This window comes from Arachis ipaensis, chromosome B4 (assembly GCF_059453495.1).
Source record: "Arachis ipaensis isolate K30076 ecotype BB chromosome B4, ASM5945349v1, whole genome shotgun sequence".
NCBI classification, from domain to species: domain Eukaryota; kingdom Viridiplantae; phylum Streptophyta; class Magnoliopsida; order Fabales; family Fabaceae; genus Arachis; species Arachis ipaensis.
Window position 1 is genome coordinate 130,130,754 of NC_142439.1, and position 14,084 is coordinate 130,144,837.

The window sequence follows — 14,084 nt, forward strand, 5'->3', positions numbered from 1 at the left end:
TTATTTGTTTGAATTATTTTATTTAGATTTTTATTTTTTAAATTTTAAATTATTTTATTTAAGTTGTTATTTCTTATCAAAAGATTTGAATCTTTTAATGTAATTTTTAATAAATTTAAATAAATTAAATATAAATTATTAGATCATTTATCAATTTAATTTAATATTTTAAATTAAATGGTACAACAACAACAACAACAAAGCCTTGTCCCACTAAGTGGGGTCGGCTACATGAATCAAACGACGCCATTGTGCTCTGTCATGTATCATGTCTACAGAAAGACCGTTTACATGTAGATCTCGTTTGACCACCTCATGGATGGTCTTCTTAGGTCTTCCTCTGCCTTTCGCCCTTTGTCCATCTTCCATCTCATCCACCCTCCTGACTGGATGTTCTATCGGTCTTCTTCCCACATGTCCAAACCACCTGAGACGCGATTCAACCATCTTTTCCACAATGGGTGCTACTCCAACTTTCTCCCTTATATCTTCATTCCTTATTTTATCCAATCGCGTATGACCACTCATCCATCTCAACATCTTCATCTCTGCCACACTCAACTTATGTTCGTGCTCCCCTTTAGCCGCCCAACACTCCGTACCATACAGCATAGCCGGTCTTATAGCGGTGCGATAGAATTTACCTTTAAGTTTTAAAGGCACTTTTTTGTCGCATATAAAACCAGATGCGCTCCGCCATTTTGACCAACCTGCTTGGATCCTATGATTTACATCCTGTTCAATCTCTCCATTATCCTGTATGATGCACCCAAGATACTTAAAACTTTTAACTTTTCGCAGGATGTTTTCTCCAATCTTCACCTCTATATTGGAGTTTTCCCTTCTCAGACTGAACTTACATTCCATATATTCCGTCTTGCTACGGCTTATGCGCAGACCATACGCTTCTAGAGCTTCTCTCCATAACTCCAACTTCTTATTTAGGTCTTCCCTTGACTCTCCCATAAGGACGATATCATCGGCAAAAAGCATGCACCATGGCACAGGCTCTTGGATGTGCTCTGTGAGTACTTCCAAGACTAATGTGAAAAGGTATGGACTTAAGGATGATCCCTGGTGTAATCCTATACCAATAGGGAATTCCTCTGTCACACCACCTTGAGTCTTCACACTAGTTGTGGCCCCATCATACATGTCTTTAATTGCCCGAATATATGCGATCCTTACTCTCCTCTTTTCTAAAACCTTCCATAAGACCTCCCTTGGTACCCTATCATACGCTTTTTCCAAATCAATAAACACCATGTGTAGATCCCTTTTATTACTACGATACCTCTCCATCATCCTTCTTAATAGATATATCGCTTCAGTGGTAGATCTGCCTGGCATAAATCCAAATTGGTTCTCTGTTACTTGTGTCTCTTTTCTCAACCTCCGTTCTATCACCCTTTCCCATAACTTCATAGTATGACTCATAAGCTTAATCCCTCTATAGTTTCCGCAACTTTGTATATCCCCCTTATTCTTGTAGATAGGTACCAAGGTGCTCTTTCTCCACTCATCAGGCATCTTCTTTGACCTTAAAATCTCATTAAAAAGCTTGGTTAACCAGTTGATGCCTTTTCCTCCAAGACCCTTCCAAACCTCAATCGGGATATTATCAGGTCCTACTGCCCTGCCATTTTTCATCTGCTTTAGAGCCTCTTTTACCTCGAAGTCTCGAATCCTTCGATAGTAGTTAAAGTTTTGATCTTCTTCCCTTGTGCATAATCGACCAAGGCTCGGAAGAGTCTTCTGTCCCTCATTAAATAACTCGTAGAAGTAGCTCTTCCACCTTTCATTAATCTTCTCCTCTTGAGCCAATACCTCTCCATCCTTATCCTTTATGCACTTAACCTGATCCAAATCTCTCGTTCTTCTTTCCCGACTCTTTGCGATTCTATATATACATTTTTCTCCTTCTTTCGTGCCCAAAGACTGGTAGAGACCCTCATATGCTCTTGTTCTTGCTTCACTTACAGCCACTTTTGTCTCTTTCTTAGCCGCCTTATATTTTTCCCAGTTATCTGCATTGCGGCATAAAGACCACTCTTTAAAGCATTCCCTTTTTTTCTTTATCTTTTCTTGTATACTCGCATTCCACCACCAGGACTCCTTGTCTCTTGGTCCTATTCCTTTAGATTCACCAAAACTTTCTTTTGCTGTTCTTCTAATAACTTCTGCCATCTCCCTCCACATCTCTTCCGCGCTTCCATTCCCATCCCACTTTGCCTCTTCTCCTACCCGTCTTAGGAAGCTTCTTTGTTCCTCCCCTTTCATCCGCCACCACCTCGTCCTTGGGTTCTTCGTATGATGTCTTTTCCTCAACTTTTGCTCAACGCGAAAATCCATGACGAGCACCCTATGTTGTGTTGTCAAACTCTCTCCCGGGATAATTTTACAATTAATGCAAAATTTCCGGTCGACTCTCCTCAACAAGAAGAAGTCGATTTGAGAGCTTGTCATGCCACTCTTATAGGTTATAAGATGTTCGTCTCTCTTTTTAAAACATGTATTTGCGATGAGAAGATCAAAAGTTGAGGAAAAGTCCAAAATAGTTTTACCCTCGGCATTGATCATCCCGAAACCATGGCCTCCGTGAGTACTCCCATATCCAGTCACTTCTCTCCCAACATGGCCATTTAAATCTCCTCCTAAGAAAATCTTATCTCCCAAAGGTATGCCTTGAACCAAACTCTCTAGATCCTCCCAAAACCTTACCTTGTGTTGTTCGTCCGAACCCACTTGTGGTGCATAGGCGCTAATCACATGGAAAGCACCTCCCTCCACCACAAGTTTGATAGAGATGATCCGATCTCCCACCCTCTTGACATCCACTACGTCTTTCTTCCACTGCTTATCCACAATTATTCCAACCCCATTCCTATTCTTCACCTTTCCTGTATACCAAAGTTTGAAACCAGAAGTATCCAACTCCCTAGCCTTTGCACCAACCCATTTCGTTTCTTGTAGGCACATAATGTTAATCTTCCTCCTTGTCATGGTGTCCACCACCTCCATGGACTTTCCTGTTAGAGTGCCTATGTTCCATGTCCCAAATCTCAACCTTCTGTCGCTTCGACCTTTACCTTTTCCTTTGTGAACTAGCTTATTTACCCTCGTCCGTTCACGAAAACGCGAGAACCCTTGCTCATTTAACACTACATCCGGGCACCGATGCAGCGGCTCTTGCTTCGACACCGTACTCGAGCCATACGGCGCGTTGCTTCCGGGCAACGACCTAGCTTTAGCGCAATAATGTCTTTGATTCATGTCATGGGGGTTCGGCTATATTTTTATGTTGGTTGCCGAAGACCTAACACAACCCTCCTCCTTTATCCGGGCTTGGGACCGGCTATGTACCGCAAGTGTAACATAGGCTGATTTTAGTCAGATCCGAAACTTGTTAGTATTGTCATGTTTAGATAATTTGCGTGACGCAAATGACAACGGAATCAAATCTTTGTAGAAAAGCTAGAAGGGAAGGTCCACAACATTGATGACATGCATGATGCAGCTGAATAAGTTGATTCAAACCTAATAACTGCTAACATTTATAATTTTATATGCAAAACTGAATTTCTGATAAAATTTTTTTCCATGAAAATTTATTTAATTATTATAAAATTTCAAAAATAATATATAGCTATGTTTGAAGGATTGCATTATATTATTGTCATCACATGCTCTTCATCAACTGCTATAATAATAATAACTAGATAAGTATCAAATCTAATGAGTGAAAAACAAAAGGAAAAATATAGAGTACCAACATATTATCTGCTAACTTATTGCCAACAATAATTAATTATTATATTTTAAATATATATATATAAAGAGACACATCCAGAAAATATATCTATAAAGACACTTTTATTAAACACAGCCATAAAAAAGATATTTTTATTAGACACATCCCTGAAGACACTTCCATTAAACACAGTTATAAATAAGAGTTGGCAGAAGTTGACAGAAATGTTGTTGGTAACGTAGCAGCAGCGAAAACAAAAACATGAATTATATATACTGTATTATTACTCCGATTCAATGACCCCAATGTTGTTATGTGTGCACAATTATTTTATTGTATTTATATAGTTTATTTATAAAAAGATTAATTTATATAAAATTCTGTTGGCTACTACAGTTTATACATTGAGTAATATAAAATTATATGACAAAGGAATAATACTAAGTTAATTAATTTTTTTCATATAATTTAAAAAATTAATAAATATCAAATCAAGTACTCTATATAATTAAATATCAAATTCAATACTCTACACAATTAATAGTTTAGATAGTTTAGGAAATTAATCTTTATAGTATACAAATGGGGAGCTCATCTTTATAGTATACAAATGGGGAGCTCATATGCTGACGTGGCGCTCATACGTTGAGTCTGGGAGTTCATTTGCTTAGGTGTCGTCACTAGAAATTTTTAGAATTATATTTATTAATTATAAATTATTATTTGCTTAGGTTGTTATTTTCAAATTTTAAGTTTGGATTGTTTTACTTAGGTTGTTATTTTTTAAATTTTAAATTATTTTATTTAAGTTGTTATTTCTTAAATTTTAGATTGTTGTTCTTAGATTATTATTTTTTAATTTTAAGTTATGAATCAACTATAAAAGTATAAGTCATGAGAGATGTAAAGTACCACGATTTAAAGTACATCAATCTCTTTTTTTACATATATCCAAAATCTCTCTACTTATTCCAATGGCTGGAATTCACAAAATTACAGACATCAGTCCTACAATCGACAATTTATGTGTACGTATAGAGTGATACGGCTATGGACACTACCAAGTTACGAAAATTCTCCATTGCCATACGGAAATTACCAGGCGTACTGATGTGCACAGACTTCCAGAATCGTCAAGTATCCCACAATATGGATTTAAGTTTGTGAGTTTTGACACTCTCGATGCTCTTGGGTATGATTGCACGTATGTATTTAGTTAGTAAGTTTGTTATTTTAGAAAAGTATAATTTATTTATAAATTTATTTGTTTTATTGATAATTTCGGTTGTGTTTTTTTTTTAACAAATTTATTGACAATATTTTTTTTATTTTAAATCATTTCAGATGTTGTTGGATATCTTGCTGGAATTGGGAGTAAGAGAACTCTTGAAAAGGATGACAAATCTACCAAGTACACTATTATTGAATTAAAGATTGATGATGGATAATTATATATTTATTTTTATAAATATAAAATTTTTTATAATCTCATCTTTTTAAATTATTATTTTAATTTATTTTATTATAAATATTTTTATTAATATTATTAATAAGTAACAAATGTATCTTTAACTAACATTAAGCTTCGTTATAATTTTTTGGATTCAAAGGCATCGTTTTTAAACGTCTACGTATTTAAATTTTTTGAAAAAATCGCTTCGGATTAATTTTGAAAAAAAAAAAGTATTCAAATTTAAAAAAAAATTAATAAAAAGCATTCTTTTCGTGGTTTGTTTCTTACAAATTTAAAATAATTAATTATTTGATGTTATTTTATTGGTAATTACTTTTTGAGTTATAATTATTTTTTATTTATTTTGTTATAAAAAATATATATTTAACATTAAACATTCTTTTTGATATAGAAAAATAATGGAGTGTGCACTTTTTAGCAACTATGCACATGAATTAAATGCTTTTTTAGAATCCGACAATAAGAATAGAGCTGTTGTCGTCTTACAATTTGTTAGAGTGAAGTTATATAACGGTAATATTTATCCATAATTTATTAACAATATATTTTTATGTGAGCTTTTACTTATTTTTTATGTGAATTTTTACTCATTTTGTATTAAATTAAATTTTTTAGAAAAGATTATTTTATAAAATTTTATGTATGGCACAAAGATGTTCTTCAATCTTGAAGATGTAAATGTCATCCAATTTAAAAATAGGTGGGTATATTTTTTTAAAAAAAATCTTTAGTTTCATAATATGTGTTATCTAACATAGTTTTTTTTTTTTTTTTTTGCTTTATTTATCTAGCTTTGTAAGATTTGAAGAACCTAAGAGTAACATCGGTGAAATTCCAAATGAGGCTGCATTCTTAAAAATTTAGCAAGGACTTCACAGTTCAGAATAAGCATCTATGGGAAAGTAGTTGATGTCATCCATAATACTTTGCATATCAAACACACACACGTCACAGATAAATAACACTAAGAAAATGTGCACAAAAAAATTAATTTAAAAAAATAAGAAGAATTTTTACATTAGTACAACAGAAATTATTGGAAAAACTTTTAGATTAATAACCATCTTAATAAATTAGCAAAATTGTAGAACCAAAAATCATATATTTACCTCTTGGACAATAACACATTAATAACCACCTAAAAAAAAAGACTTCTAGTGCTTCTGGAGCAACTCCAGTCATAATAGGTTAGAGTTTAAGCTTGCTAAAATCAAATTTCAAACTCAAGAAGTTTCAAATTCTATGGTCGCTTATTGAAGTGAACCAAAATACAAAAAATATTTAATAAATTTTTTGGATCTCATGTCATTTATCATATTTATTCAGATTTTGATACAAAAACAACTCAAGATTGATTTTGATCCCACAATTAATTTGTTTATATTAAATGTTAAGGTGGTGACAAAAAATAATCTTTATGGACAAATAAAGCGTTAAAGTTTGTAATACATTTATTAAAATAAAATTAAGTTTTAGTACTTGTAAATTTAACAACTACCTTTAATACACTTTTTTAGCTAAACTCTTAAAATATTTTTAAACCAAAAGAAAAAAGTTTCTACAGAAATTGAATCTTAAAAAAAAAAATCATGCTTTAGACAATTGCCAAAATTTTGTTTAACAAAAAAAGGAATTACATAATTATACTTAAAACAATCATCTTGTCATAATTTAAAGTGTGACAACTAATTTGGCATCAGCAGAATCACCTTGCTTCTTAATCTGTAAAACATGTGATGCTGGATTCCCTCCGGAGAGCACACCACCAGCAGCCATTATCCCCAAAGCAATGACTCCATGCAGCACATACTCCATTCCCTATAGAGAGAACACATGATCCTGAAAATTCACAGATTCATGGTGGCGTTTTTTTGCTGAAAGTTTGTTTAACATAAACACAACATAAATATAAGAGGATATTTCCTTAATATAAGAGAAAACTGACCTGCGGATATTCCTGAGGAAAGAAATAACAGCCTGTGGAATAAGCATTTTCTCTTCTCTATTTTCAGCATAATAATCCAAGTAGTTTCGTTGAAGTTCTATAACAGGCCTAAGAATTGTCTAAACCAAATGTAACTGCAGCTTCAAAAAAATACGACAGAGTGAAGCTTAGGAATGATTCCACAATGGCACGAAAAACCCTAACTAAAGCAAGGTACTTTACTAAGAAATAAATATAAACATATAAATGAAACACAGTATCACACTCAAGTGCATTTGCAGTACTCATACTGCACCAATGACACCCCATCTAAAAGTAATCGTGGAAAAAGAAAAATAAACTCAAAACAAAACAAAAAAACAAAAAAAAAAAAATATTGTCCCCAACCATAAAGTGATGACATATTGTCTCCATAAGAAGGAATTATATTAGAAGACTAATTTTGATTTTACTAATAAAGGACAAAAGAAATCAAAATACCAATAATATCACACTATCACAAAATTAATGTAATCTAATACTATATGCATTTAGATTTGGAATTCAATCTTGAATTGAGACAATGCATAAAGCACAAGTCAAGAGGGGGCAAAAAAGATTATTTTCTTTTAAAAAAAATAAGTAAAAAAGAACATCTTCCCAAAATATATATAGCATAGAAAAAACCAAAATTACCTGCATAAATTTTAGGAAGAAAATCTTATAATTAAATTATGCACACTATACACTAAGTTTCCACATAGTGATGGCTGCCTATAGAAGCATCGAAGCTGCAAAAAAGAAAATGAAAGAGCTTAATTATTTTTCTTTTCCTTTTTTTTTTTCTCACTCAGTCCAGTTAAAACATCACTAATGAACATAGATTTTCATGCCATTTTGCATATACACAAAAATGGTAACACTGAAACACTAAATCACATCTCTTACAATCACACAACAGACAATTAACACCAAAAAAAAAAGAAATTAAAACAAATAATAACTTTGAGCAATTAGAATTGGTTCCTGGAAATAAACAATGTCGACTATCTACTAAGAAAAAAATAAAGCAAATCTTCTACGGCCGCCAATATAATTATGGATGTAATGACATGAAAAAAGTGGTGGAATTATTAGAACAATAGAACACGCCACTCTTTGTATCCTTTGTTACCAAATAAGATTGAACAATGAATTACAGATGGTCAAGTATTAATTAATTTACGAAACGTTTAATGTCAGAAATTAAAAGTTAGACCAAAGATTGGTCTTGATGTCCAATAGTCTCATCTATTATTTATGAATTGTTAAAGGAAAGGAAAAACATCAAATTCAAATGACAAATGTCAATTTAAAGAGTGTTAATGCCACCATAAAATGCTTTCAGGAAGGCAAAGATCATTGTATGAGACATTTATCTAACAGCAAATCTATCTCCTCACCTTAATTAAAGTGCTAATGCTGGCCATCGCAAATCAAGATAATAATGAGTTACTATTAATGCCTTTTCACATAATCCTGCTTTTAATGCTTCAGTGCTGCTCATTGTGGTACTCCCAATCATAAGAATGAATGGAATTTTAAGAATGACTGCCAGATTAAAATATTATGACAGCAAACATAAAGAACTTGTTAGAAATAAAAAATAAAAAATAAAAAAACATATATACGTGCTAAGAAAGAAAATTAAAAACAAAGAGAAAACCATATGCTTTATACAGAAAGCACGTAATAAATACTGACCATCTTCCTCTACTCAATGATAAACACATAATGCAAAATAAATAAATAAATAAAATACATTAAAGGAAAAGAGAACTAAGATGAATTGTTACATGACCCATTGGCATCATCATCCAATTCGAAATGAATAGCATATCAATAAATGTAAGGATGAAGTATTTGATGAGAAAATGGAATGGAATGCAATGGAAGTAACTATAACAATTTACAAAAAATTTCACTGATAAAATGGAACAACAACATTCACAACTCATATCATAATTACATTAAAATTATTACCTTTACAGATGACATTATGGTCTTCTTTAGATAGGATTAGTGCCTTCTAATCATCTGTTGCTAAGTATTGTCTAAACAATGATACCTTAATCATAAGTTGGAACATAAGAAACTAAAGATAAGTTGTAGAAGTCTATGACTCTATGTTGATTTCTCAAGTTACCTACAGCTGAATTGCTGGAAAAAATTAAGTGACTAAACATACATGCTAATTGCTTTTTAAATAAAGAACAAGATCACAGAATCCTCAAGGGTTTTCAGTAATAGTCACTCGAGTAATGCAGAATTTTCAATTTCCTCATACTTGATAATGTAAGACATAGAAATGATAGAATTGTTCTATACATAATTTATATCATCACATAGTATATATGGAAGCATAGGAAATAGTAAGCCAAAGTAATACCCTGTTGTTGCAGAATTTCTTCCATTCTTAGGGTTTAATTTTGGCTGATTCAAAAAAAATGTTCACCCACTTTCTTCATGGATCCATTAACTTCTCCTTTTTCCAATAAGAAAAAGCCCTAAATAATTGAATCACATATTTATCAAACATGAAAGACTTGAAACTGAACAAATGAATAATAGGTAAGGTAGTAAATCTAGAAAGAATGTTCAAAATAGAGCCTTCTCTGTTTATTTTTTCTCTTTAATTTTTTTGATACAGAAGTAGAAGAGAGAAATATAGCTCTTAGTTACCGCTTACCAATACTCGAAAGTATGATCAAAATAACTCCCTTGCACTGCTTCTAAAGGGTAAGCCTCCCCTGAACCAAAAAAAAGCACAGCACCATAACATTTACTTTCACATTTTAATTTTCAACAGAAAATCCACTTCACAATCCACCTAAACCGTGGGAAAAACCAAAAAACAAAATAGGTACTATAAAATTTTTAAAAAATGGCTAAAAAGCTTTCACTTACCAGCATAAGTTTTCTCCAGAACTTACAATTAAAGTCCTCATTTTGCACTTGATCTTGTTTTCACCTTCCACTAGCTTCTCCTTGATCTTAGTTTGCAGAATTAAACTTCAAAATCATCACTTAATTCACATATGTAGTTTAAAGCTTACAATAAAGTAATTTAAAGCCCCTAAAATACTAAATAGATGTCCTTTTATTCTGCAAAGCCTCTTAAGGAATTCAAACATACACACATATTGAAACTAAATAAAGTAACACCTCATTTAAATTCCTAAAGAAGCCACCTTAAATTATTTAAAATTCTCATTAGTTATTTCTTTAATTCTAAAGCCACTTCATTCGTTTGAAAGAAAAAAAATTATGGTAGATCGACCAATATTTTAGAATTCTAAAATAATTCTAACCAGATGAAGAACAAATTCAAAAAATTGAGAACTGATTAGCTATATTAATTTTAAATTTCAACAAACTGCATCCAAATAAATTCATTTAATTTCATGAAGTTAAAAAAATTAAGATACATATTTCATACCTTCATACAGGCAACAACAACTTGTTCCCAAAGGGAGAAGATCTCCTCTTGAGCTGGCTCAGGCATGAAAGCATGAAGTCCCTGCAAAAAGAGAGTTAAGTGTAGCATCTTCTAGCAAACTTTTGAAACTGAATATTATAGAAAAAAAAAAAACATATATATCACATTTCATTACCATAATTGTCAAGGACCTGCACATGATTGAGTACATCATTGCTTTGGAAATTTCTCTAAGCCTAGAATACTGTTTTAAAATTATGCCTATAATGCTTGCACCAACAAACTTATAACATCTTAACTTAAATATATAGTACGTTTCAACGTAGAAGTAAAAATACTACATGCATCCAAAGAAAGAAAAAGCATATGTGAGCTAGAATTTTCTCACAAAGACACATTACCATCACATGAATGAAGAGAGCACTTTTTGTTTAAAAAAGAAGAGAAAACTTTTGACATGTATAAAAGTATAAAAACTAGATTGGGATAAAATATCCCATCAAATATGGAAGAGTAAAGCCTTGATATATAGGGTTAAACCATGTAAGAATGCATCTCAATCCCTTTCAATATCAGTTAGAAGAACACCATTGGTCAGACCATGTGCAGGATCAAAGGGATGCCAAATAAGTAATGCTATTCCCAAAAAAATGTCAAAAAGAAACTTTGCTTCCTTATATGATTGAAAACCTCTAAAATTAAGGAGTGGAAATTTATGCAAGTGTGGCATTTTATATGTCAATAATCTGATACCAATAATGTTCCTTGCATTTTTAGTTGACATTCCATAACTGTAAGCATAAAGAATGTCATCATTATCTACAAATCATCAAACCAAAGCAAATTATATATAAGACAGTAATTGTGAAGGATATGGGTTCCATCCATGATGACGAAGAATTTTAGAAAACACACCACATAAATCAGATTACTAAAACAAATGGAAAACAACGAAAAAATAAATTCTTGTACTGATAACACGATGATAGTAACTTGAAATTTTTTTTGACACAATCCAAACACGCTACCTTAAAAAAATTCACTTCTTAGCTGATTTTATCTATGATCATTTGAAAGGAGAGAAAAAAATAAACCTACAATCAATTACTGAAATAAGGATGTTTCTCCTTCTTCTCTCGTGCTTCCGCTCTTCACCGTCATGTTTTCTTCATCTCTGTTTTGATGGAAACGTGGGAGGAGACCCTGGTGTAAGAGAGGAGAGATTGAGAGAAAAGGTGTAGAGAAGTCAGTGGTCATCAGAAATTCCTTGCAATCAATAGTCCCAAGCCCACTTGTTATAAATAAATTGACTGAAGATCAAGTTTAGGGACAAAGATACCTTAATGAAGCCAATTTCCTTAGCATTGCTATGGAAGCGCTGCCTGAAACAAAAATAAAATATTAGTCTAGTTCAAATTTTGGCTGAAAACAGGCATTTTCTGTTAAATATATAGGACAAAATATTTAAGCATTACTATGTTCATCAGAATCAAAACTCCATAGGAGCACGTCCAGATCACTGAAGTACACCGTCGTAAGTAACTGGGTCATCGCATTCGCAGAACCCGCTGCCGCCCGCGAAGGAAGGACTACGAAGCCATTATACGGAGGACTGCGGAACCAACAGCGGCGATGGCCACCATCACCGTTGTAGCCTCATTCCTCTTCCTCTCTCTCTTGATCTAGCGTCTTTGTCTCTTACTGTCTTTCTCTCCTTTAACCCTCTCCGGTTTTGTGATGCCGGAGGAAGTCTTCTCCCTACCTGCGCCACCTACTCCTCCCCACCAAGAGTTACAGCTCTGTCTCATCTTCATCTTCTCCGGTTTTGCCAGGTGAATTATATTTAAGAAAAGTCTAGGGAACCAGCAATTTTATTGAATGTTGGCCAGCATGTAGCCAGCAGAGAAAGGTGAGCCATTGGATGAAATCTCACACCAATCTCACACCATTAAATCATCATTGATGGCTATATGATGGCTACTAATCACAAAAATTGCTAGCCCCCTAGCATTGCTCATATATTTATTTTTATTAACATTTATTTTTATTTATTTTTTAAAAATTATTAGATTATATCTTTCAATCAAAATTAAAATCAAATCAATCTAATAATTTCAGCAAAACAACAAAATAAAAATCAAATTAGATTGTGCTTGTTCTTTTTCATTCGGTATCAAAATTCATTGTTGCCCCAAAAATGATAAACCAAACCCTAACCAAGCAAAAACTCAGATGCAGGCCAGCGAGCTATAGCTCAAATGGCTCCACATACTCTATACTCACCTAGAGGTCGCGGGTTCGAGTCCACTCCTAACTTTGGGAAAAAAAACCTTTGCTTCCCTTAGATTTGGGTGCAGCAAATGTTGATTTTCCAATCTTAAAAGAACTATGTTCCCTTTTAAGATTGAAAAAACAACATTTGCTGCACTCATGTATGCTTGTTTCTTGGTTTTGGCTTCTTGGCCAATGAAAACCTCCCCTTCAACTTCCCCAATGTGACAAATGTAAGCCTCGTCCTTGTGTCATTGCTGTAATAAATTACACAACTTAACATGTCTCAACAACGAAAAATATAATACGCATATAAATGGAAAGGGAGCAAATTCTAATTCATGCAACATCCAACTCAAATTCAAGACAACCAAAACCAATTAAGCATTATTGAACCATACATTAGGATTCTTGATTCATAAACTATTATTACAGATGCAAACTCATTCTCTACACCCTTTGAACGGTAGAACCCATAAAGGAAATGCAAAGAACAGAAAACGGCAGAACAGAGAAGAACCTTGAGGAAAGGCGAGGGTACCCAGAGAACAGAGAAGAACAGAGCTGGTCACGACAAGGAAAGGCGGACGGCAGAACAAAAGACGGCGGAACAGAGCGGCGGTGCGACTACGATCCAAAGAGGCGAAGCTACGACCAGAGACTCGACGCGCTTGTGGTGGCGGCGGAAGATACGCAACTGCAGTGCCAGCTGCCTGCTCCGGTGCCAGCTGCGGGGAGACAATAAGCGCCGGCAGCTGAGTTTAGATGATGAGAAGAGTCAGAAGATGAGAAAACCAAGAGGAAAGAGTCGAAGAGGTTCTGTGACTTCAAATTAGGGTTTTTCCAATTTTAAATCCTAATTCGGATCCGGATATTTATATTGGTTAAATAATTTGGATTAAAAAATCAAACTATAAAATTGATATAATTTAGTTTGAATTTTTTTTGTTTAAAATTAATTTTTTTTAAATTGTTTGATTTGGAGGCTAAGATCATCTTGATTTTTGCCATCTTAAATTACACTAACTTGTTCTGCGATTAAATAATATCATGCTTACACCAAACATTTTATAACTTAAATGAAGAAATATTAGTGTAATTTAACATTTTTATTATGAATTGACAAGTGTAGTATCACTTGATTTATGTCATAGTTCTTCTTGAAAGGTTATAGAAGGGCTCATAG

At 33.0% G+C, this 14,084-nt stretch overlaps 1 long non-coding RNA gene across 3 annotated transcripts; it reads right to left on the minus strand.

Annotated features, from left to right (window-relative positions):
* Nucleotides 1-6,655: 6,655 nt before the first annotated feature.
* On the minus strand, nt 6,656-13,743 carry LOC107639822 (uncharacterized). 3 transcript variants are annotated; one of them, XR_015881157.1, is made up of 13 exons: nt 13,419-13,743; nt 12,911-13,155; nt 11,967-12,009; nt 11,726-11,830; nt 10,628-10,708; nt 10,096-10,181; nt 9,878-9,938; nt 9,578-9,695; nt 9,172-9,242; nt 8,592-8,739; nt 7,846-7,940; nt 7,171-7,304; nt 6,656-7,064 (listed from the first exon to the last, which is right to left on the minus strand). It is a non-coding gene; the product is annotated as an uncharacterized LOC107639822 (long non-coding RNA). The 3 variants fall into 3 exon arrangements; XR_015881156.1 differs by lacking the exon at nt 7,846-7,940 and adding an exon at nt 12,103-12,398; XR_015881155.1 differs by lacking the exons at nt 12,911-13,155; nt 13,419-13,743 and adding an exon at nt 12,103-12,563.
* Nucleotides 13,744-14,084: the final 341 nt, after the last annotated feature.